The 27,424-nt window shown below is 35.5% G+C and overlaps 1 protein-coding gene and 1 non-coding gene across 8 annotated transcripts in view; one reads left to right on the forward strand and one right to left on the reverse strand.

Moving 5' to 3' along the window:
• The window catches only part of ARHGAP32 (Rho GTPase activating protein 32), a 298,214-nt gene that overhangs the window by 223,562 nt on the left and 47,228 nt on the right, over positions 1 to 27,424 (reverse strand). For 2 of the 7 annotated variants that reach the window (XM_074400859.1, XM_074400854.1), the window contains exon 1: positions 11,218 to 27,311. The exons of 3 other annotated variants lie outside the window; for them this stretch is intronic. The gene's annotated coding sequence lies outside the window, so the exon portion shown is untranslated. Of the gene's footprint in view, positions 1 to 11,217; positions 27,312 to 27,424 lie in introns of those variants that run through there. 2 more of the 7 variants (XM_074400855.1, XM_074400856.1) reach the window with 2 other exon arrangements.
• Positions 3,674 to 3,781, forward strand: LOC120364777 (U6 spliceosomal RNA). Its single transcript, XR_005579921.1, has one exon. It is a non-coding gene; the product is annotated as a U6 spliceosomal RNA (small nuclear RNA).

The raw sequence follows: 27,424 nt of genomic DNA on the forward strand, positions 1-27,424 counted from the left end.
CTCCTGCTGCGTAGCCTAGGGACTTGGTGCCTTATGTCCCAGCTGCTCCAGCCATGGCTAAAAGGGGCCAAGAAACAGCTTGGGCCATGGCTTCAGAGGGTGCAGGCCCCCAAGTCTTCCCAGCTTCCACATGCTGTTGAGCCTGCAAGTGCACAAAAGTTAAGAACTGAGGTTTGGGAACCTCTACCTAGATTTCAGAGAATGTATGGAAACACCTGGATATCCAGGCAGAAATTTGCCACAGGGGCAGGTCCCTCCTGAAGAACCTCTGCTAGGGCAGAGCAGAAGGGAAATGTGGGGTTGAAGCCCCCACACAGAGCACTAGTGGGGTTTTGAGAAGACCACCGTCCTCCAGACCCCAGAATGGTAGATCCACCAACTGCTTGCACTGTGAGCCTGGAAAAGCTGCATATAGTCAACGCCAGCCCATGAAAATAGTCAGGAGGGAGAGTATACCCTGCAAAGCTATAGCAGCAGAGCTGTAGCTTTGGGAACCCACCTCCTGCATCAGTGCGGCCTGAGTGTGAGACATGGTGTCAAAGGAGATCATTTTGGAACTGTAAGATTTGACTGGCCCTCTGGATTTTAGACTTATATGGGGCCTGTAGCCCCTCTGTTTTGGCCAATCTCTCCCATTTGGAACAGCTATATTTACCCAATGCCTGTATCCCCATTCCATCTAGGAGGTAACTAACTTTCTTTTGATTTTACAGGTCCATAGGCAGAAGGGCCTTGCCTCATCTCAAATGAGACTTTGGACTTCTGAGTTAATGCTGAAATAAGTTAAGACTTTGGGGGACTGTTGGGAAGGCATGATTGTTTTGAAATGCAAGAACATGAGACATAGGAGGGGCCAGGGGCAGAATGATATGGTTTGGCCGTGTCCCCACCCAAATCTCATCTTGTATTGTAACTCCCATAATTCCCACGTGTTGTGGGAGGGACCCAGTGTGCGAAAGCTGAATCATGGAGGTGGTTCCCCCATGTTTTTCTCGTGGTAGTAAATAAGTCTCATAATATCTGATGGTTTTACAAGGGGAAACCACTTTAACTTGGTTCTCATTCTTTCTCTTGTCTGCTGCCACGTAAGATGTGCCTTTCACCTTCCACCAAGATTTTGAGGCTTCCCCAGCCACATGGAACTGTGAGTCTATTAAGCCTCTTTTTCTTTATAAATTACCCAGTCTTGAATATGTCTTTATCAGCAGCAAGAAAACTGACTAATACAACAAGCAACTTAAATTGAGTTTCAGTTTGCTAATTTCTAAAACTGAAAAAATGATACCTTTATGAGGTTAACATATAAAATAGAAACAATGCATATAATAAAACTATAGTAGTTCACAGTATGAAGTCCAGAATAAATCATAGCCATTGTCATAATTATTGTCACCAAAACCATAAAATGTTTTCATTACTGTGATTATATAAAAATTAAGAAAAAAATCTGTGAATCTCTGGCTTTTAAAAAGTATTATCACTCTGTAGGTTTTATTATTATTTAAAAGAGAGTACTAATCTAAAAAACAAGAAACAAGTCCCTGTTAAGCCAATAAGTTATTTTCTAATTATCTGAATTCCTTCCATGAATGTGAAGTACAGCAAATTAACAATTACAACAGAAGCTCATATTCCTCCTTCATCACATTAATACAAGGATTACAAAGTAAGTACATATAAAATCAAATCATAAGACAATTCAACATGTCAGTTCCAGTGTTCTTAATAAGTGATATTAAGTGGAAATTTCACAAGTGTAGGAATAAGCACTCTCAAAATTCAACTGACATAGTCTTCTGTTTTTAAGTCCTGTATCTTTCACTGTAATAAGCAAATATTAAAAGTATACTTTCTGGTATTCAAATCTGAAAAGTACATAATGTTTATTACTAATGTAGAAAACTGCTTTCAACAAACACATAATCTCAGGCTACGCTTTCACTGGATCATTGACCAAGTGCCTTTCATTATTATACATTCTATAATCATCATCTCATGTAAATATTGTAGTAAAATACTACAACGGTATACCTAACTAGACTCTCTCCAGACGATTTTTAACCACTGCTTTATAGTCTGATATCAGTAACCAAAAAAATAATTAGAAAACTCTACAGAGTTTTATTCTATGATTTATCTATATCTACAGATAAATCAAAATTACTGTATATAATTGTTAAATAAAATCTGAAGCCAGCGGTGATTTTTCTAGTAACAGTAAACAGCCACTAAAATATAACATGTACATGTAGTGCTTAAATGAAAAGAAAAGAAAAAAACATAGCCAGGTGCAGTGGCTCACACCTGCAATTCCAGTACTTTGGGAGGCCAGCACTTGGGAGGCCAAGGCAGGAAGATCCCTTGAGGTCAGAAGTTCAAGACCAACCAGGGAAACAGAGTGAGACTCTATCTCTACAAAAAAATTTAAAAATTAGCCAAGTATTGTGCTGCATACCTGTAGACCCAGCTACTGAGGAAGCTGAAGTGGGAGGATTGCTTGAGCACAGGAGTTCGAGGCTGCAGTGAGCTACAATCACGCCACTGCACTCCGGCCTGGGGAACAGAACAAGAGCCTGTCTCTCTCTTGCACGCTCTTGCTCGCTCTCTATCTATGTATCTATACATATATAAATATATATAGATATATATATCTGCATATATATGTATATGTGTATGCTATGTGTGTATATGTATCTGTGTATGTGTATATATGTATATATATTTGTGTATATATACATATACAGATATATATACCTGTATATATACCTGTATACAGATATATATACCTGTATACATATACAGATATATAGATATATAGATATATATACTGACAAGAAAAATCATATTTTTAATACATACACGCATAAAAGAAAGTTTGGAAAACTAAATAATAAAGATAATAGATGATTTTTACTTCCTTCTTTAAATTTATTTACATATTTTTAACTTTCTAACATAAAAATGTATTCACTGTTTAACTTTTTAGTTTTAAAGAAGTTAACAGCATGAGTTAAAAGATCCACTCCACGGTTTCTTTTCTTAAATAGATGGATGCTGTTTTTCTATCCTAGTTACCACAGAAGTCAATGAAAATGTTTATGGAATAAATACATAGAATTGAACAACTGAAAAATCTAGGTCCCAGGAATAGGAAATACAAGTTCAAAAATAAATGATGGCAATATGTATAAAGAAGGCAATATTCTTATATTGACCAAGATAAATAAAAAATAGAAAGAATATGAAAAAGCAAAGACAAGAAGTAAAATCATGCATGTAATCTAAGTAAGAAAACTTAAACAGAGATTCTTTTCATATCAGGATCTCAGAATCATAAAATAAATTTATATACCAGGAATTAAATCCATTTCTCATCTAGATATTTCCCCTCCTAACCTATGAAGAACCAAAATCAATGGTATTTAAACCACATTAATAAAGAGATACAATACCCACAATATCCGTAAGTACAAGGATTGCAACTCAATATTTACTGTTGAATTCATAAGCCACATCACTTTGCTTCATCACCTCCTTTCTCAAAAAGGTCACAAAGGTCAATTCAATATTTTGTTCTAAAACTGAAGAGCTCAAAGTGCACTTGCGCAAAGGGAGGAAAAATAAAAAAACATGCTACCAGCATTAGCAGATTCCACTCAATGAAATCAAAGTAGTGCTTGCTTCAGCAGCACATATACTAAAATTGGAACGATAAAGAGATTAGCACGGCCCCTGCGCAAGGATGAAATTAGTCAGTGGCTAGAGAAAACAACACATACATCTACGGCACACAGAATAAGCAAGGTGCATCAACCTCAGCATTCCACTGGCAGACTCAATAAACAACAAAAACACTTGCTTTATCAGACACATTTGAATCTAGTGATCTCAGGAAATGTCTCTCAGTGGCTAAGCAACCATCTTATAAGTCTAAGTGACTACTCCTTTTTACCTTCAATCTAAAGAGTAACTCAACATTACTACATATATTAAATAAAATCTCGGGCAAGTCCTAATTTTTCTAGCAATTTATATAACATGTACATACCAGTTAAATAAAAACAAAACAAAAAACACCAGTAAAGTAATAAATAAATAAAACCTATCAGAATCAGCCACCCCCCCTTTTTTTTTTTTCAGTGAGATGGAGTTTTGCTCTTGCTGCCTAGGCTGGAGTGCAATGGCGTGATCTAGGCTCACCTCAACCTTGAAATTCCTGGTTCAAGCGATTCTCCTGTCTCAGCCTCCCAAGTAGCTGGGATTACAGGCATGTACCACCACACCTGGGTAATTTTTGTCTTTTTAATAGAGACGGAGTTTCTCCATGTTGGTCAGGCTGGTCTCAGACTTCCGACCTCAGGTGATCCAGCCTCCTCAGCCTTCCAAAGTGCTGAGATTACAGGTGTGAGCCACCGTACCTGCCAGCCATCTTTGTAAATGAATATTGGATATTAAAACAGTATCTCTATCTGAAAAGGAATCTATAGGACTAAAAGAAGAAAATGGGCCACAGATAATTAAGGTAAAAGTATAGTGTTGACAATTAGAGACTAATTATGTCACAACTGATTTAGTAAAAGGTCTTGTAAAAATAATGAAGGTTCAGAATTCTAAAACATGGCCAGGCACAATGGCTCACGCCTGTAATCCCAGCACTTCAGGAGGCTGAGGCAGGTGGATCACAAGGTCAGGAATTTGAAACCAGGCTGGCCAACGTGGTGAAATCCCATCTCTACCAAAAATACAAAAATTAGCCGGGTATGGTGGCGTGTGCTTGTAATCCCAGCTACTTGGGAGGCTGAGGCAGGAGAATTGCTTGAAATGGGACCCAGGAGGTGGAGGCTGGAGTAAGCCAAGATTGCACCACTGCACTCCAGCCTGGGATACAGAGCAAGACTTCATCTCAGAAAAAAACAAAAAAGAATTCTTAAACATAATGTTAGGCCAGGTGTGGTGGCTTATCCTGCGATCCCAGCACTTTGGGAGGCTGAGGTGGGAAGATCGCTTATGGTGACGAGTTTAAGACCGAGGCCCTGTCTCTACCAAAAAAAAAAAAAAATTAGCTCAGCATGGTGGTGCACACCTGTAATCTCAGCTACTCAAGAGGCTCAGGTGAGAAGCTTGCTTGAGCCGAGGAGTTCTAGACCGTAGTAAACTGTGATTGTGCCATTACATGCCAGCAGGGTCAACAGAGTGAGACCCCCGCCCCCATCTAAAAAGAAATTACACACACACACACACACACACACAATTGCATAATTACATATAATTTTATACATATATAAAATTACATATATACATATGTATATATGTATAATACATATTTTATGATCTATAAAATATATAATTAAATATAATTATATAAAAATAAAATAAAATGTTAAATTAAAGGAAATAATATTTCCTGAGCTAAAATTTTGATTGAATATGCTATTATCCATGAGATAGGCATCGGCTACATTACTTTTATATATTTAGGACTTTAGAAAATTGTGGTCTTATCATATGTATAAACTGTATATATATAAAAACTGTATATAACCATACCCCTCATCACCATGGTAACTGAACCTGATACTGCAAATAAAAAATCTAAATGTAAATTCAATGAATAATCAGGGGAGAAAGCAAATGACCTAAGTAGACTCCCCCTCAGTGAAAAGTCTGGGGAGAGGTCAGGGAGTCAGGGAGAGACTAGGATGAAATCACTAGAGGTAAGGCTATGAAACAAAAAACAGTTGTACTAAGTTTTCATGCTTGAAAAGCTCAAGGTACTGCATAAATTCAGTAGAGTTTCTCCCATGAAACTAGTTAAGTAAGTATAAATAAATCCAATGTTTTCAATCCACTGTTTACTTACTGGTATCTTACCCGGATAGTTCACTCTGCTTTGAAGTTGGTTTGAGACTGAAGTAATTTTGGCAACTTGCTACTTAATCTTATTCTGTCTGCTCCTCTGCTATTTCTCAGAGAGGATTCAAGAGTAAAAACGGGAATCAACAATGGCTAGTTACCGAAAGTAGTAGAGACCATTCAACTACTTATAAAATTACAGGCATTTTTCTCAAATCACAATCCTGTCCTCAAGTAACAGAAGCCAAATGCTATACTTTTAAACATTAATTTGAGGTTATCTTATTATGATTTAGAGTAAGTATATCACTATTCCGGTATCAGTAATTATTCAGTTTTACTTTCCTAGGAAGAAGAATTAAGTTCCTGCCTGCTTATTTATTTCTGAAAACATGGAAGCATTTTTCCCATTATGCTTTGTTATTAAAATTTGTTCTGGTAAGTTTTATCCACTCCAAAACTAAAGTGAATCTTTTGAACAATAAAATATAATAGGGAAGTAAAAAGAAGTTTAATGTATGTAGCTCTTTAAAAGATACACAGATTTATGTTTAAATTTGAACAATGCATAAATTAGGAATTTAATATCTGCCTATTTCTTCTGATTTTGCTAGAACCAGACATCAATATTATCATCTGTGGGGTTATGTTATATTTTCAAAACGAACAATGAATACAAAGTATATTTTCTGATGTCTCAAACATTACTTGCAAAATAATAAGGCTGTCTTTAAGTGTCAACTGAGAATTTTCAAGTTACCTCAGTATTCTAATGTTGCTTACTGATATGCAATTCACTAAGTTACTGTTTTACTATTACAGGTACTATTCAAGTTACAAGATATACAGCAACTGGAAACAGTATTACCCTTGAGTATCCATGGTTTCCATTTTAGAAGTGATGTTGGATTTTTAAATTTAAGAACTTCAGACGATTGAAATTCCTTCTATGCCACTTTTACCTTGCACAATTTACTGAAAATCTCTGAAGTTCAATTTCCTCTTCTAAACAGAGTAATCATACCCAACCATATTGTTGAAGTAATTAGATAAAACATATAAAGTCCTATATAACACAGTATCTGTAAACAGTAGATGTTCAAGAAATACAAAGTATAAGTATAATATAAGAATTAAAAAACGTGCTTGGCGAATGTAGGTTTGTATCTACTAAAATGTTTAACTCTTTTAGAAGAAAAAATAAAATTCTCATTTATTTAACTTACTACTTTATTTTTTCATGATATATACTAGATACTATGATGCTATCCTTCAAAGCAATTACAGCACTGCTAAACACTTAGTATGTCCTCAAACACCACAAAATTTAAATATTTTAACTTTTTTCTTATAGAAAATTTCAACCATCTACAAAAGCATAAATAACAGAATAATGAACCAACAGGTATCTATTACCCAGTTTTGTCAATTAACAATGGCAAATCTCATCTCTACTTTCCATCCCCATCTGACTGGATTATATATAAGCAAATCCTAGATATCATATCATTTCATCCATAAATAATTCAGCATGTATCTCTAAAATACAGTATTTTTTAAATAAAAATATTACCTTACCTTAGGAATCCACTAATCCCTCAATTACCACAAATATCCACTCAGGGTAAACTTTTCCAACTGCCTTCGACCTTTGTTTTAATTAATTTATTGACTGAAACACGGTCTCGCTCTGTCACCCAGGCTGGAGTGCAGTGACATGATCTTGGCTCACTGTAACATCAATCTTGGTGGGCTTAAGTAATCCTTTTGCCTCAGCCTACCGAGTAGCCAGGACTACAGGCATGTGCCACCATGACTGGCTAATTTTCTAATTTTTTGTAGACATGAAGTAAGTCTTGCGATGTTGACCAGGCTAATCTCAAACTCCTGGTCTCAGAGAATCCTCCTGCCTGGGTCTCCCAATCGGCTAGGACTACAGGCCAAGGCTGCCATGCCTAGCCATTGTTTTTTTCTTTTTTCAAATAGCTCATTCATTTGAATCAGAAAGTCCACAAATGATATTTTGGTAAATAAGTCTTTTTAAAGTTTCCCCTTCCTCCATTTTTTTATCATCATATATGGCTGAAGAAACCAGGTTCAATATATTCTCTGACAATCTTGCTGATTGTATCCCAACAGTGTTGTTCTATGGGTTCTTCTAGCACTTAAATTTCCTGTAAGTCACTAATTCTTAAAAGCTTTACTGAATGGCTTACCTTGATGTCTTCTGCCATTTTTACAAGCCTTCTAAAATAAATATTTATCTAAAGAACAACAAAATAGTAAAATAATAGAAAATGCAAAGGAAGAAACCAATGGGCCAGAAATAATCTGTTCTTATAACATTTTAAGCATGTATAAACGGGTCAGCTATCCAAGGTGTGGCACATTTAGAGGTTTCTAATGTTTTTCTTGTAACCAAAACGGGCTCTTTTGTCCTCTCCCACCATCGATGACATTTCTATGTCCTCCTACACAATCTACTAAGAAGAAGGGCATTATCTCCACACAACTGAACAATCTATGACTATTGCTAAGATTCTACCTAGTATGTTTGTTACTCTGATTCATTCCTTGGCCAGTGTACCAGAACCTTCAGATTAAAGAACAGTTAAGAAAGTAACAGACTCTGAAAGGATCAAATATATCCACAAGCTAAGGAGGAGTTAAGTAAACAAACGGAAAAGACAACTCATCATGCAATGCTTGTCTGGCAACCTTCAAACAATCGGCCAGTGATGACCATCTATTCTGTCATTTCCAAACATGAAATACAAAATATGTGCCAGCATAATGAAAATATCATTTTAAACTAGTATTGCAGTTTACTATTTTCAAAGCAATCTGATATATCGCAAAGCAAATACCAAGTGACAAAAGAGTGAAAATTTTCCATCTAAAATAGAAACTTTAGAGTTCTAAACTTTCCAAAGAACAGAAAGTATTCAGAATTGAATTCACTACAATCCTTCAGTAACTATATATAGTCTAACATTAAAGAGCTTAATAATAAAAATAGATGTAACACATTCCAAGAAATGAATACACCACAAGAAATTATGGTCATTTAAACAGCATTGTTTTCCAAGGAAAAAACTCTAAGACTGTTTCTTCAAAAGAATCGCTTTAGAAGAGAATTTCTTGACATTTTTTCTCTGCCCCAAAACAGTCTGAGGATACACACAATCTCATTAGTACCAATGACTCATAACCGATTTAGAGACTTATTTTGATAAACAATTTGAAAAGCAAATTATCTTTGAGAGTGTCAAGCTGGTTCAGCATTCAAACCTTAAGGTGAAAATTATTTTAATTAGAACTTAATTTAGTTGAAATCAGCAGCACAAAAGAAGATAAAGAGAGACTAGGGAGGCAAGGAGTCTCTGGTCAGCTAAGGGCAGTATGAGAGGAAGACAGACGAAGAAGAAAAAAAATGAAGTAGGACACTAAATACAAATAGCACTAATTTGTCTAGGTACCTGGAAGGGTACCTTTACTGCACATGCCTTGACAGGAGCTGAATTCTTATGCCAGAAATGGCTTGGAAGACTGCAAACAGAAAACACCCACTAGGAAAAACCATCATTTTTCTCAAAAACTGAAACACTGGTTCTATTTCTGGTTTAAAAATTTTGTAACAAAAAAGAAAATGAAGTTATAAAAAGTGATGGCAAAGAAAAGTAAAAAAGATTTTTCCTCTCTAACTTTTAAAAGCATAAAGCTGAAGATCATAAAATCAATTCGATGTATGAATATTTAAATTTTATCAAATATAGTAAACTTAGAAAACAAAGGATACCACTTATAAACTGAAAAGCTTTTCAAGTAACTCTAAAAATTCACTGATGAAATAGATATAAATCATAAACAGAATGTCAGGGGATATCAGTAAGGATAACAATATTCTTCCTCAAAATATTATTGAAGTAACACCACGGGCACAGAATGCTCAACTGCATGAACCCTGGTTGTGAATCAGTTTGGGGGTAATTCTTATGCTGTTATTCACAATTTTGTTAGGCTATCATCTCTGAAATTACTGCCTAATATCTGATGTAGATGTCTATGACAATAAAGAAGAATTAGGCCAATGGCTACTATCACTGAAAAGAATGAGGAGCCAGAGAAGCGTTCATGTCAGAAGATAAACACTTTAAACAACTATTAGCACTTACTGGGATTTTGTACATTTGAATATTGTCAAAGTGAGAGGAAACTTTGAAAATAGTCTATTTGTAAGTCAACTAGGAAACTAAACTCTAGAAATTCATATTTCTTTCTTCTACCTTAGAACTGTACAGCAAGTTTTTATACTGTATTTCATTTTAATTCTGATAACCACAAAAATCTAGTGATGTGATAAAGGAAACAAAACTGTCCCTGTATTACATCTGAGAAAACTGAAGCATGCCCAAAGTCACACAATCTACAAGTGGTGTTTGCCTTTGCCTTTTAGTCTACCTTTGAACAAACACTTTCAATGTTTCCTCCTCTGAGAAATTTTCAAATTATTACCCAGCCCAAAGCATTCTCCTTTCTGCTTTCCCATAATACTTTCAAAAATACCACTCTCAAATACTTCAAAAAATACAAGAGAAACAGGCAAAAAGACATTAAGTGACCTGCTCAAGGACATACTGGTGGAGCTTTGAGTCTGACTCCAGAGATTATGCGCTTAACCACTAAACTATTCCCCAAAATAATCACTAACCAAGCATATCTTTTCTGCTATAACTCCTTTGCATAAAGCAAATTAGTTCATATGAGCTTAGTAAATAGAGGGATGAAGTCAATATAACTCGGATTATATATAACTAATTTTCCCATACTTTTTGACCGTGTATGTCCAGCTTAACATAATGTTCACTGACACAAGCCAATGCAGTGAACTGCAGGGGACTACTGCACTGTACACGATACTCATTCATGCCACTTTGTTGCTACTTAAGTTTGGTCACTTACTATGTCTTGATAGGGCTTTCTGCATAGTACTTCCTCATTTTTGTGTACTTCGTCCTAATCTCTGTAGTCTATCAGCCTCAAACCTTCACTGCATCCCTTTCCATGAGCAACGACCACCTTCAAAGATAAAATCCTGTATTTACTGTAATATTTCTTTACTTATTAGGACTCTGGCATGTCTTTTAACAACTGGAGCTATTTTTTTACTAGATTGCTATTGCTTTTATTAGTAATCTGTATAGATTTTGAGTGATTTGTGCAACTCCATTTTTTCCACATCTTTAATTTTTATGTATATATGACTTTTAGTATATGACTTTTAAAACCATGAGATTTATCAAAATATATATTACAGCAAAAATAATTGTACAAAAATGTTTTTGAACCAGTATCAGTATTTACCATCTATTCTTTATAGCCAGTCAGATCTTTCAAGTCTTTCTGTAGAATAACATTGTTTCCATCAAAAGTGCTGCGCATCTAACACAATAGAACAATTATTCATTCTGTACTCTTCTCAGTGCATTGTACACAAGCCAAAAACCAGGAGTTCCTTAGAAGGTTAGAAAAGAAATGCATAAGCATGGCTCCTACAATTGACCAGGCATCACCCACACCCATTTGTGCAACTTAAAACAAACAAACAAACAAACAAACAAACAGATTCCCCCGCCCTCACACAGACCTAATGGATTTCTAGAGACTGATTCTAGAATCTGCATTTGAAAATTTCCACAGTTGATTGTGTTTAATGATCAGGCATTTACATAAGAAAAAAAGCATAAAAATGAAGCCCCCAAAATATGCTTTCACTTTCCACAATGACAAATAATTCAAGTAAAAGAAATATCATTCCTAAATGGAAAGTACTAAAACTGGCCAGGTGTGGTGGCTCTCACCTGTAATCCAAGTACTTTGTGAGGCCGAAGCGGGAAGATCACCTGAGTCCAGGGGTTCCAAGCCAGCCCAGGCAACACAGTGAGACTCATCTCCACAAACAATATAAAAACTAACCAGGCATACCTGGTGCATGCCTGCAGTCCCAGCTACTTGGGGGACTGAGGTAGAAGGATTGCTTGAGCCTTGAAGGTCAAGGCTTCAGTGAGCTATGATCATGCCACTGCACTCCAGCCTGGGTGACAGAGCAAAACCCAGTCTCAAAAAAATGAAAAATGAAAAAATGAGTACTGAAATTGTATAAATAGCCATTTTTAATCATGTTTCTCAGAATGATCAATTCAAATATGGAAGGTCTGTTCATTAGATATATATGATTAATAAGAGGTTTGAATGAGTGTAAATAAAAATATAACTACCAACTACATTTTCCAACTAGTTGCCCAATAAGAAAATAAGGCTCTTATTGTGGGAAACAAGCAAAAATATTGGTGTTTGTGGTATATGCACATATAGAAAGTTTTATTCAGTTCTGTCAATCTGAAAGGTGGCAAGTTCCAATCACCTTTTGACTTTTTTATTTTGGAATTCTTAAATCTGCAGGAGCAAATTATTCTCATTAAAGTTGTACCAGTATCATTATAATAACTATACTGCTTAATTTACTTCAACATAATTTATGTTTTTACCAGTAATATTTTCTATTTAAATACTTCTGTAAATCTCCCATAGTTGGTAGAATGTTATTGTTCCAATAGTACACAGTCTAGTACAGTTATAACATTTTAGATGGCAATTAGAGCAAGTTACACTATATAAACAAAATGGTCTATAAAACTTCATAGCATAACTTGTGTAAATATTTGTGATCCAATGTGATCATTAAACATTGTATGCTTGTATCAAAATATCACATGTACCCCATAAATATGTACAACTATTATGTATCCAAAATATTTTTTTTTAATTTGTGATCCAGAATACTTACAATAAGACAACAAAATTTTAATTTAGGTGCAAATATATATAATGTTTGGTAGCCTAAATAAGGTTTGTTTATGTGTGTGTGTGTGTGTGTGTAATAAGGTTCACATATATATATGTGTGTGTGTGTGTGTATATATATATATATATATATATATATATATATATATGTATATATGTTTGGCTACCAAACATGATAAATTTGTGTCTCAAATTATATGTATATCTGTCCTTCACCTTGTTGTCCCAAGAATATATATATTATATTTTTTTTATTCTCCAAACCACAAAGATTTATCTTTCATAATATTACATTTCAAATAAAATATAGTATAAGACTTATGCATTTCCATTTGTCTAGCCTCATATATTTGTATTCACTTGGTAGTTATGCTATCTGAAATTTAAAAGACATAAACTAAGATACAGGGTAATCAAGAGATGTCCCCGAGTCACTAACAGGCTGCTATGTTTAATGCAACTCACCTTTCAATGAAAATGGACAAAATCACTGCTTCTTGAGTTAAACCAGAAAAATAGGAGGTATTTTAACTAACACCAGGAACACTGAAAATGGACAAAAGCACTGCTTCTTGAGTTAAACCAGAAAAATACTCAGGAGGTATTTTAACTGACACCAAGAACATAGCTTACCACCTACAGCAGTTACATTTTAATCTTCCATTTGTCAGAACTACTTGCCAAAGGCAACTGACAGCAGGTAACAATATAATGAGATTTCCTACAACTGGCAGCAGGTGTGTAACAGTAATGGAGAAAAGTCACTGATACATGATTCCAAGATGTCATAACAATACTCTTATAAGGTACTGCAGGACACGTTAAAAACAGTGTGGCCAATCTCAATTACAGTAAATGAATGCTGTATTATATGATAATAAATTATGTTAGTATCATTTAACATAATACAGACAAAACTTCTGAAAATGTCAGCTTCCCTTATCTTGAATTTTGTTGTAGATAACATTATTAATAGTGCAACATTTTTATAATGCTACATAAGCCATTTTAAAATACTTCAAATACATACAGTGGTCTGTGACAGCCAAAATGGCAAATCATATGAACAAACTATGGGGATAATAAATTGAGGTATTAAATGAGGTCAGGAAGAGATAGGGAAGGAGAATACATAGTTTTGTGGGGGGAAAGTAGATATTTCAAATAATTTTTAGTAAAAATTATTTAAAATCCTGCAGGTAAGAATATTTGTTTTGTTTTCTTATATCTCAAGCAGTAATTTTTAAAAGAGAATTGCAGACCCCTCCCAAAAACCTGAAACTCCAGTCTAACCATCAGAAAAAAAATTAGACAAACCAAGACTGGGGGGCATTCTACACAATAACTGACCAGTACTAGTCAAAATTTTAAAGTTCATCAAAACCAAGGAAAGTCTGAGAAACTGTCACAACAAAGAGAAGCCTATGGAGATGACGATTCAAGGTGATGGCACCCCAGATGGGATCCTGGAAGAGAAGAAAAAAAAAAGTAGGAAAAAGCTAAAGAAATTCAAATGAAGCACAGACATCAGATAACAATAATACATCCATATTGGTTCATTACGTGTGATGAACATATCACACTAATGTAAGACATTAACAATGGGGGAAATTGAATATGAATGAGAAGTCTCCGTTCTGTATCTGCAACTTTTCCATAAATCTAAATTTATTCTAAAATAAAAAGGTTTTTTAATTGCTATTTTAAGTGACAGGAAACATAACCAGAACTAGCTTGAATGAAAATAAATTTATTGACTCATATAACTCAAACCATCTAAGGGTTGGTCTCACTTTAAGCACAGAGAGGCTGAGGGGGAGTTCAAAGGGCTTTCAGGATGATGTTTCTCCTTCTTTGTCTTCACTCTGTTCTACAGACCTGGACTATAGTCTTAGATTTCATGTGGAGACAATTCTGCTACAATATTTGCTTCAAAGATGCAAATATGTTTCAAATTGATTGATAAATGAGGGAACAATGTGAACACAGCAGGAATTCAGCATTTGCTTATGCATGACTTCATCTGACAGGAGCACTAGGTATGTTCAGCAAACTTTTTTCTGTAAAGGGCTAGATAAATAGTTCAAGCTTTGTGGACTATATATGGTCTCTGTAACAGCTGCTCAACTCCATCTTTGTAGAAGGAGAGCAGCCACAGACAATAGCAAATGAATGGGCATGGCTGATTTCCAATAAAACTTTACTGACCAAAACAAGCAGGACAGTTTGTCCATACCCGAACCAAGTGAATGAAGAAAACTGCATGCAGCTGACCCCAGCCACTTAGGAGCACTCAAAGTGCATATACCTCAAAGGACAATGAGCCACATCCTCCACTCTGGTGTTACAACTTTCTCTCCTACTTCTAAGCAGGCTCCTTCCACCACTTCACAATAACTCACATGTTGCTATTCTTCCAACCATAGGGGGACCACAATCCCCAGCCCTCATCTCTCCTTAATTTTACCCTTTCCTAAACGTAGGGTTAAGGTTTCCTTAGGATTTGGTTAGGATTAGGGTTTTGGTGCCTCAGTTTGGCAATAACAGTTAATTTCCTCATAAAGGAATTGTGAGAACTAAATGAATTCATATATGCAAAGTGCTTAAAAACACATCCTAGCACTCACAGCATTCTATACATACTAACTTCTGCTTTGATCATGGTATTAGTTTCCAATTGCTGTTATAAAAAGTCACTCCAAATTCAATGGCTTAAAACAACAGAAATGTATTATCTTACAATTATGAAGATCAGAAGTCCAAAATCAATCTCTCTGGGCTAATGTCAAGGTTTCAGCTGGGCTGGTTCCTTCTGGAGAGCGGAGAATCTGTTTCCTTGCCTTTTTCGGTTTCTAAAGGCCATTTACATTCCTTGGCTCATGACCCGCTCCTGACATCACTCCAACCTCTTGCTTCTGTAATTACATCTGCTACGCAGCCTGATTCTCCTGACTCTCTTGAGAATCCCCATGATTACTTTGGGCTCACCCAGATAATCCAGGATAATCTCCCTATCTCAAAATCATTAGCTTAATCACATCTGCAAAGTCTCTTTTGCCATGTGTGGCAAACTGATATGGCTCCCAAAAATACCACCATGTCCTAATCCCTAGAAGTTATAAATGTTACCTAATTTGAAAAAAGAGTCTTCGCAGACTTGAATAAATTAAGAATTCGGAGATGAGAAGAAGATAATCCTGGATTATGCAGGTGGTCTCTAAGTCCTTGTAAGAGAGAGTCAGAAGGGGTCAGCACAGAAGAGAAAAGAGCAATGTGAAAACAGAGGCAAAAGTTGGAGTGACAGGAACATCAGCAGCTACCAGAAGCAAGAAAAGGCAAGGAATGAATCTCACCTGCAGTCTCTGGAGAGAGGACAACCCTGCCCATAACTTATTTCGAACTTCTGGTCTCCAAAACCAAGATAATAAGTTTCTTCTATTATAGCCACCAAGTCTGTGTTAATTTGTTGCTGCAGCAGCAAACTCACCATGCAAAATAACATGCAGGTTCCAGGGATTCAGATATGGACATATTTGACAGGCCACTATCAGCCTACCAATCAGTCTTTATTCAAATCCTCCTCCGTTCTCTTTGAATATATTTTGGTATTCTTTTTCTCTCTCCTTGAGTTAGATGAGTAATTCATTTATTCTAATGCTTTATTAATTAATACATATATTTAAGGCCTAGTGTGGTGGCTTACTCCTGTAATCCCAGCACTTTGGGAGGCCCAGGCAGGTGAATCACTTGAGGTTAGGAGTTCGAGACCAGCTTAGTGAAATCCAGACCTTACTAAAAATACAAAAATTACCTCAGCATGGTGACAGGCACCTGTAATCCCAGCTGCTTAGGAGTGGGCCAGGAGAACTGCTTGAACTCAGGAGGCAGAGGCTGCAGTAAGATCACGCCACCCACTGCACTGTAGCCTTAGGCAACAGAATAAGACCCCATCTCAAAAGAAAAAAAAAAAAAAAAAAAAAAAAAAGGCAATCTTTCTATATATAGGGTTTTAGCTGAGTCCCCATAGGTTCTAATACATTTTATCATTTTCTACAATTTTTAAATTCCTCTTTAACTCAAAAATTTATTTACAGAGTTTTAACTGCCCAGTGATAGTGATTTGGTTTCATTACCATTTTCCTAAAATTATTAATTTCTACTTTTATTCCACCTCAACTATTTCTATTTTGAGAAATTTACTGAGGTTTTCTTAATGGCCCAATATATGATCTGTAATATTCGAAGAAAGCTTGAAAATACGGTGTGCTCTGTTTTTTTTTACATAAAGTTAAATATATTTTAACTAAATATACCTCATATTCATCAGGTTTTTCTAAATTCTTACCTAATTTTTAGCTACTGATTTGTCCAATATTTTATTTTTCCTTATTTTCTGTAGTTTTGTCTTTATGTTTGTTAATACTACATTCTCTGGAGCATAAATAACCAGTGTACGCTCTTTATTAGTGTAAATCTCCTTCTTTGCCTCTTTAAAGCCTTTCTGCTCTAAATTCAACCCTGTCTGATATCAAAACCTGTATTTACCCTTTCTTGTTAGCTATTGTTAAAAGTAATCCAGAAACTTGTCATCTATGTTCTGAAAACAAAGCTGCCATGAGAGTAACACAAACCATATATAAGGTTCATCAAGAAACTGATATACAACAGCAGTACAAGATAGGTCACCCTGGGGCCATGCCATGCCAAGGGGTAAGTCTTACCAAAATCTAATACTACTTAAGTGGTAGGAAGATGTTAAATCCCAGGCAGTATTTATTTTTTAAAAGTTCAGTATAAAAGAACTCTCTCCTGTTCAGACATGGTAGCTCATGCCTGTGATCCCAGCACTTTGGGAGGCTGAGGCGGGCGGATCAGAAGGTCAGGAGATAAAGACCATCCTGGCCAACAGAGCGAGACTCTAACTCTTAAAAAAAAAAAAAAAAAAAAACACACTCTCTTCCATAAGCATTTTCTAGAATTAACTTTTATGACCATGTACACATATACTATGTAATTTATACATCATGACTCACACAACTGTCTGACATGTCTTTATACTGTCCCTAGAAAAATATACGCAAAGTAAAAAGTTCAGCACTATCTATTCTCCCTTTCTAATTTCTAAAGATTTTTAAATAAGAAATGACTAAGAAAACAAGTATTGAAATACTCCTCAAGGATTATTCTGATTTTTGAAATAAATAATCCAGTCAAAGAAACAGGCATATACACATCACTGAAGTCAGCTTTGCAAAGTGGTTAAAAGCAATAGCTTAGCAGTGAGTTCAAACCTGAGTTCAAATCTCAGACATGGTGATTACTGTGGGACCCTGAGCAGGCTACTTAACCTAGGCCTCAATTTGCTTATCTGCAAAGTTGGACTAACAGGAACTAACTGAGAATGACACTAGGAGAATTAAGTGTGACAATGTATACAATGGCCTTGACACAGTACCAACTACATAGTAAACTGCTTGTAAGCTGCTCTTGTTACTGTGCAGACTCTCAGGTAAACATCAAAACCAATTGTGATACCTACTTTTAAAATTTATTGACATTAGCTTTATGCAAATTCAAAACTTTTTAAATATCACTTCATGTTATATTAATATGTTAAATAATATCTATTTATTATAAGGCTGATCCTGAGAACATAAAACAAATTTATGGATTAGTAGCTGCTAAGAATAAAGTGCAAACTTCCTCAAGTGATATACATACCTTGGCCCTTCCATACTTAACATTGTTTCTTCTGTCAATCAGTCATAGGAACTGTTTCTAATTCTCCACCTTTATCAAGCTGTTTCAAGTTCTTTAGAGAGATGGTTCCCTACATCTTTAATGCACTCCATCTCCCACTGCAACTAATCTCACACATAGACACACACACACATACACAAACACACATACACACACACACACACAGCCCCCTACGTAAATCCTATTTGTCCTAAATTAGCTCAAGTGTCATCTCCTTTAAGAACACTTCCCTGATCTCCTCAGATACAAATTTGTATCAATATAAATGGCAATGTCAGAACTATACAAGGAGGCAGGAGAGATGAGACAGAAAAGGGAAGGAATAAGACATACCAAAGGAAGACAGAATGGGGAAAAGGAGCCTGAGTAAAATATTTTCCAAATGAAGGCATCTGACACACTGGAGAAACTTTCACCTAGTACTGAATTTAAACAACAGCAACAACAAAACTATTCAGGATTACAGTTCCTAGCCAATGAAAAAGTAAAACCTCATAATAACACAAGGTGGATACTGCAGGTTAGATTCTGACACATTTGGCAAGTAGAACGTATATTAGGGAGTGCGGGTGAGAAGAACACCTGTTGTAAAGAGAAGAAACCGAAATTGAGAAAAGGAAGAAGTTGAACAGCTGAACTTCACGCAGACCCAATGAGAGAGCCATGGCCAACCCTTCAGGGAGCATTGAAGTTAGTATGGCCCTCCAGAATTGAGAAAGGGCAAGAGAGACAGCCCTTTATACCCTACATCAACCACCCAATGGGCCGTATTGGGATAAGGCACTGCATTCAATTAGATTTCAACCTCAAATTATGCTCTTAAGAACCTGATCGCTGACTTTTTAGAAGTCTTCTCCCATTTGGGGCATTATTTCAAACAGAAACAGCTTTATTTTGAAAGGCATACTTTTTTCCTATCAGGAAATAAATACAAATTTCAGTTGCTAGTACATGGGATTATACATACAAAAATCATTTTCTCATTCTTTATCTATGATGTTGAGACAGTTATAATTATCAATGATAAAAATGGTTATGAATTTACAAAGCATGTATTTTCCTTCCGTTCTCTTTTACTGAGGTCAAGCTGAGACACCTTCTTGGTAACTTTTCTAGTATTCCTATCCTCACAAATGATAAACAAGAAACTTTAAATCTATGTTGCGGCTGCTTCTGAGATCTGTCATGCAATCTATGCTTCACATAAGCAGCACAAAAGAGTAGAGAATGAAAGACTCGCAAACCAACAAAAATCCAAGCGTCTGGTAATCTCTCAGACTAGCTGGTCATGATCTCTATTTTTCTGGCCCAGAAATATCATTGCTCCAATAATTGTTCAAACTTTTTGCATTTGTGATAATTTCAATAACATTAGTATATTATGCATTAAGATTAAGCATTTAGACTTCTTGCCTGAAGCTTTCACAAGTCAGACCACTTTTTCTGCCACAAAATAATTGTCTCCCAGAGAGAAAAAAAGAGACATGCTCCTACTTATAAACAAAAATAACTTAACATACAGAGGTTATTAATATTCACATTACACACACACACACACACACACACACACACACACACACAATGTTTGTTCTCAATCCCACATAATTAGTCTGCCAGGCTTCAAGCAGAAGAATCCATAACCACTTTGACATGAAAAAATAAAACCTGGCAATACAGTTTTCAAACACATCTCTCTACCCTAAAACTCATGGACAAAAAGTGAAAAGGAATTCTATTTTAGGCAAATGAGGTTTCTGAAACTATAGCACTCGCATAAATTACTTTAGAAAACTAGATCAAACAGAGCAGATCACCTAACAATGAATATATTTTCCCTATATCTGGAACATTCTATAGAATAGATCAACTTTTTTAAAATCAGAATATCATTAACTGAAACAATATAGCTTAAATCCCTTCAGTATGTTTATTCACCATTTGGAGTGTCCGGGAGCACAAAGAATGTGTGTTTGTGTGTGGTGGAGGGTGGAGATAAATCACTACAGTTGAATTCTAAGGCAAAAGGAAGGGTCTATATATGGCACAGGATTAGGGAGTTTTACTCCGTAATCACAAGTGTGATACTAACAATGAAATACATGAATACACTTTGGGAGCAAGGGGGAAAGGAAAAAATATATATTTTAGCTTTAATGTATCAGTCCAACAGAAAATGAAAGGTCACTCAAAACCTGTCCAAATACTAAGTAGAGTATGTATTCCCCAAGCACAGGAGAATATATAAATTTTTACTTGCCATTGGTCAAGTTTTCTCAACATGAGAAGATACAGATTCCTTAGTAAATACATATCCTCTGATTAGAATCCAGTTTGGTTTGACACAGTGGATTGTGAACCATCTGCATCACAATGACCTTCAAGGCAATTAAAAATGCAGGTTTCTAGGCTCAATTCTAGAACTAGTAAATTAATTAAGACTCAGAAAGCCGCACTCTTTAAGAACTTATACGTGATTCTTTTACATTAAGGTCTACTAACAGTTTTTGTGTAGAATCTGCAATGATAACATATTTGCTCCAAGTTATGTTTTATTCATTTCTATAACTAGTTTATAGGTTAAACTGAATCCAATGGCACAACAGTTCTGAAGTCTAACTACACATTAGAATTCCCTGAGAAGCCTTTAAAACATACCAAAACCTGAAATCTCACCAACTAAATCAGATTCTCTAGGGATAAAGAGAGGGCATCAGTGTTTATTAAAAGCTCCCCTGATGACTCTAATGTGAAGCCATGCTTCAAATACAACTCAAAAGATGCTATATATTCTAATTAGGAAAAAAAAGTCTGCAGAAAAACAAATGAGAGAAATAATGTCTAGAAATTGAGGACACTGATATTTCAGACACATAATTTTCCCAGTATGATATAATGAAAACTGAAAAATGATACTGTCCACCAAAAGAATAATCTATGTGAAGCCATGAAGCCTATTTTAAGGAGGCAAAGTTTCTAGCAAAGACAATCGTTAAGACAATCACCATATCCATTGTAATTGAATGGAATTTTTAATGTCAATTAAACATTGCAAACTTCTATTTATTAATGAATAAGAACAAATTTAATAGAAATCAGATAATAAACTAGACTTCTAAAGGAAGGGGGTGGCCTGAAAATATGCATTTTAATTTTGCTCCCTCTTAAAACCCCATTAAAATCAAAACAAGCTTTGTAATTGTCTTTTGGGTGTGTGTGTCTCTCCATGTGTGTGTTTATGGTAAAATTCACAGGCAGCAGACATGTGTGCAACCAACCCCAGTCCTGAGCTGTATCCCAAGAAATAAGGAATGGAAGCAGAAGCAGTAGAGGACCAACAGGCCGCCTAGAAAAGAGGCTCAACCTAAAGCTGGGGCCAATAGTGGAAAAGGCCACGCGGTCTAGGTTGCTGTGAGCTAGCCTGGATGACAGAATGAAATACTGTCTCTAAAAGAATAAAAACAAATTAGTGGGCAATGCTGCAACCCTCTTCTTTCTTTCTGTTCCTTCTGGATGTACCCACAGTATGTTACTTGCGGACACTCCTATCTTCTCTTTCCTTCCGTGACCCCACTGAGTCACTCACTGGCCCCCTTTACTCAGGGACACTGTGAATACGTAGGACCCAAAGAATCCTGCTGATAGACATTGTGGGACTAATTACTTCTGAAATATTGACAACTATAGCTACTACTGGAGTTTACTGAGTAGCAAGAGGAAGAAACAGCAGCATTTGAAGTGTTTATTTACCTTCAGCACTGATCAAATATTTAAGTGGTACTGGTCTCTTTCGCTACTCTAAAGCATATTCCCTCATCAAGAAGAAATGTGACAAGTGAACCTAAGAGTTACAGAACCCTCAAAGAGGGCATGTTATATAATATGATAATTTACTTGGTCAAGTTTTACCAGCAAGTATATGAAACCAGTATCTTAAGTCTTTTCTTCAGTATGCAAGTTCAGACAGGTTAAGCAGTAGATTCAGACATGTTAAGCAAATTTCCCAAGGACACAATGATACTAAGTCAAAGAGCCTGAGAACTTCAACCTTGATGTTTGAATTGCCAAAAGCTATGCCCTGCTACACTACAAGACACAGGAAGTTTTATCAAATTTTAAGTAGAAATACACCCTGAATTTAATATATTTTGATATATTAAAAATATTTGAAAGAAAATAAATTTCTGCATGGTCCAGAAAGGTTATATCCAGGGAATAAACTGATATAGCAAAAAGGAAAAGAGAAAGATAGTTACTCTCATTTCCAAGAGTTTAAACAGAAATACACCTGGAAAAGCATGTTGTCACTGTTCTCACGAACAACCCACTTTTTTTTTTTTTAAGTACCTTTTAAGTGCAACCTCTCTGGCAACTGACTCTATGCAAAATTTTACCTGCAAATCTGTTCGTCCTGTAGCAATCTAATATTTGCAATGCTTCTTGTTTGCAAACTTTAATGTACAAACAAATCACATGGAGATCTTATTAAAATGCAGATTCTGACTCAGTATGGTTGGATTGGGGAGATAGATGCTATATTCTGGAGGGAAAAAAAGAGAATATTGCAGTATCCCCTTGACTAGCAAGGGTCAAGTGCAGTTCTGTGTTGTTCTATAGAAATAATGCAAGTGGCATATATTGTTTTAAATTTCTTAGCAGCTACATTAATAAAACTTTTTTAAAAGGTGAAATTAATTTTTGTAACATACTTTGTCTAACTCAGTATATCCAAATCATTATCAATGTATAATCAATATTCTAAAATTAATGAGATTTTTACATTCTTTTTTCATACTAAGTCTCTGAACCCAGCTTGAATTTTCCACTTATAGTACACATTTTAATTCAGAATAGCAACATCCCAAGGGCTCAATAACCACATATGCCTAGTGACTTCCTTATTGAACAAACCTAAGAAGACTGAATTTTAGCTACTCTGTACCTCTAGCTTGTTTGGAATCTTTAAACAGTTCAAAATTCATCATTGGCCAACAACATAAAGCTTAGCTGTGGTATCAGTGGAATTGAAGAGTGACTTTTGTTTGTTTCTTACATTTTCCTTTTGTCCTAACGATTGATGACAGCGTGCTGCAGCACAGGATGGACATCGTAAGCAGTGAAATAGGCTCTAGAGAGGTGGTAGAAGGCTGGGTGATGGCAGGAACGGTAGTGGGAAAACAGAAAGTGAGGGCATTTTCAAGATATAATTGTGGCATCATTTAGGTGGAAAATGTGGAAAAGATGTTTGCTTACTTTTATGAATACAGATGTTTTTATTCACCTTTTACAAATCTAAAATAAAGATTTGGTTTAGATGCCAATTTAAATATCAAATATTCATTTTTAAGAAACAGCTAAAGAAGTAAAAGACAGCTGATCCACAACAAAATGAAAAGTAAATTCAATACTACTGTGAGAGAGAGCCAAAGAGATTTCTACATGCCAAGATTTCCCAAAGAACATTAAGCAATTAAGATAAATAATGTCTATGATACTCACTAAAAACAAAGTTTCAGGCAAAGAAAGAATCCACTGGGCATTTGTCCATATATGACACTTAAATCGCATTTTGGGACTACCTTGAAGTAAATACGAAGAAGCAGTACCAGAAATGTCAGGGTAGAAATAAAAAGATGCCAACTCAATTCACTTGTTGGCTTTCTTCTTGAGTACAAGTGAAGAGCTAGGAGGCTCCAAGGTGATGATGAAATGATGAAATGAAAACCAAGTAACAGCTGATCTAAGTGCACTGTTGTCCATTAACAGAGGCTTTGCATTCAGACAGAAAAGCAGTAAAGACAAAAGATGTCAGCACCAATGTCCTATGCACTACACCAACCACACTTTGCAGGGTTGCAGAATTCTCAGAATTGGGCTAGAATACAGGGCAAGAGATTCAAATTTCAGAAGTCTGTAGGCTCTGAATCCAGACTGTATAATATCTAAAACGGAATGGTCATGGATTAAAATCTTAGTAGTTCAAACCAATTACAGTGAAGGAAAGGAACCTATATTTATTGAGGTCTCAGGAAGAATTAACGTAAGAATTACATCAATGAAAACAGCAGAGTACCTCTGAAAATTCTCTCCTGAACTTTTACAAAATTCTAAAATTAATTAAAAGCTTGCAGCAATCCATGGAACATATTTTCAAGAAAAACAGCTGAATCTCTGTAAGAACTGCAAATTTAGTGGCATTTCAACTTACCCTATTCCTCCCTACGATCTACAGCTCCACAGTCACTATGAAAACCAACAACCTGTAATACCACTGAAAGTCAGGAGCCTAGCAGCCACTAAGGGATTTTTAAGTGCCTTCAAAGCCTCATTTCCAGAGAACTACCATTATGTCAACCTATCTGGTCATACCCCCAAACACCTCACTTGGACTGTCTTTATTTAACCTGACTCAGAGCTTGCCTAGAGCAAAAAAAAATCCCTTCACCACAAGCATTTGTCAAAAATATTTAGAGGGCCAGGTGGGGTGGCTCGTGCCTGTTATCCCAACACTCTAGGAAGTTGAAGCAGGAGAATCACTTGAGATCAAGGGTTCAAGACCAGCCTGAACAACATAGTGAGACTCCACCTCAACAAAAAAATTAAAATTGAGCCAGGTATGAGGGTTCACACCTGTAGTCCCAGCTACTTGAGAGGCTGATGCAGAAGGATACCTGGAAAGAGTGATCATGTGACTGCACTCCAGCCTGGGTGACAGGGTGAGAGCCTGCCTTGCAAAGAAAAAAGTATTTTGAGGCAATTATATAATGTTGTGGCTGTCTGAAATGGTAGAAAGCAGTAAGACAAAGATAATACACAAATGAAAAAGCTCAAAAAAGAAGATATTCACAGAGAATTTGAAAATTTTTGACATATTCCTGAAAATCTAAAAGTCTATTCACATGTACAGGGCCGTATGTATGCTCAGAGCTGGGTACATGCTCAAGAACGTGCTGAGACGACTGACTCAGAGGCCCTGTACAAGGAGGAAGTGACGGAGAAGCAGAGTTTTCAACTGTCTGGATGACTGTTAAAGGAATATACCAACATACACAAAGAGCCTCTCAGCAAAAACTGGGACAATGATTTGTCCCAGGAGTTTAAGGAAATCTGTACAATCACTAGCTGACCACAAAGTTATTCAAACAGACTTCTCTGGCCATGCACAGAGAATACAAACTTTACAGAATTATTACAGAAAAGTCACCTAACAAATAAAGAACAACAACAAATAGCAACAATAAAAAACTGGGGCCCAAAGTTTCCTGATTTTCAAAGTTGCCACTCCACTATATTATATAAAATGTCCAGTCTTCAACAACAAAATTACAAGACATGCCAAGAAACAAAAAAGTCTGGGCTACACTTAGAGGGAAAAATAGTTAATAGAAACTGACCCTAAGGAAACTTAGATGTTGCCTATATTAGACAAAGATTTTAAATCAATTATATTAAATATGTTTGAAAAACTAAAAGAAACTGTGAAAAGAAAGTATGACAATGATGCCTCACCAAATAGAGAATATCAAAAAATATATAAGAACCAAACAGAAATTCAGGATTGAAAAGTACAATTACTGAAATGAAAAATTCTAGAAGGACTCAACAGCAAATCTGAGAAAACAGAAGAAAAATTCCCCAAATGTGAAGATAGGTCAATTGAGATTATCTTTTCCAAATAACAGAAAGGAAAAAAAAAATGAAGAAAAAGAGAACTGCAGGATATCATCAAACATACTTTCATACATATAGTGATGGTACTAGGGGAGGAGAGAAAAGAACGAAAGGACTATTAAAGAAAGCATGGCCAAAACCTTCACAACTTTGATGAGAGGCATTAAAATCTGTATATCCAAAACAAACTCCAGGTAGGATAAACTCAGAAAGATCCACACCTACATACCATAATCAAACAGTCGAACGACAAAGCAGCAACAAAAAAGTGACACATCACATAAAAGAGATCCTCCATAAGATTAACAGCTGGTTTCTGATCGGAAATCATGGAGACCAGAAGGAAGCAGAATTACATAGTCCAAATGCTGAAAGAAAAATGAATGTCAACCAAGACTTGTGAAACAATGTCATTTTCCCCTTTTTCTCCCTCCATTATGCCATTCTTTTCAGTTAAATATTTTCTAGTACAAAAATGGGAAAAAAAAGAATTGTTAACAAGACACATAAAAAACAGCAAAATGGCAGAAGTAAATCCTATCAGTCATTATGCTAAATGTAAACAGATAAATATTCCAATTAAACATTCCACTGACAGAATAGTTAAAAAAAAAAAAAAACATGATCCAACTATATGCTTTCTACAAAAGATACACAAGACACTATATCCACCAAATATGATGAAATTAACACATTCCCAGATAAACACAGACTAAGAGAATTTGTAGTTAGGAGGGACTCCTTCAGACTGAAATAAAAGAACACTAGGTTAACTCAAATGCAAATTAAGAAATAAAAAGCACAGGTAAGGTTAACAACATAGGTAAGTATGAATGACAGTCTAAATGCATTTTTATTTATATTTTATTTTTCTTTTCTTCTTCTACCTAATTTAAAAGACAGTTGCATAGAGCAAATTAAAATCTGGTTAATGGAAACATAATGTATAAAGAATAATTTGTATGAAATTAACAGCACAAAGGAAGGGTAAGGGAAGGCACTATATGTGAACAAAGTTGTCATATACTATTGAAATTAAATGGGTATTAATTCAAACCAGATTGTTATAAATTAAATTTTCAATTGTTAATTATAATCCCATGGCAACCACTAACAAAATAACTCAAAAAATATAGTAAAATACAAGATAAGAAAATTCAAATATGCAATAGAAAATATTTAACAAAAAAAGAATGCCATAATGGAGTAAAAATGGGAAAAAATTATGTAAGACACATAGAAAACAAATGGCAAAATGGCAGAAATAAATCCTGTCTTA

This window comes from Saimiri boliviensis, chromosome 6, assembly GCF_048565385.1.
Source record: "Saimiri boliviensis isolate mSaiBol1 chromosome 6, mSaiBol1.pri, whole genome shotgun sequence".
Taxonomy (NCBI): Eukaryota; Metazoa; Chordata; class Mammalia; order Primates; family Cebidae; genus Saimiri; species Saimiri boliviensis.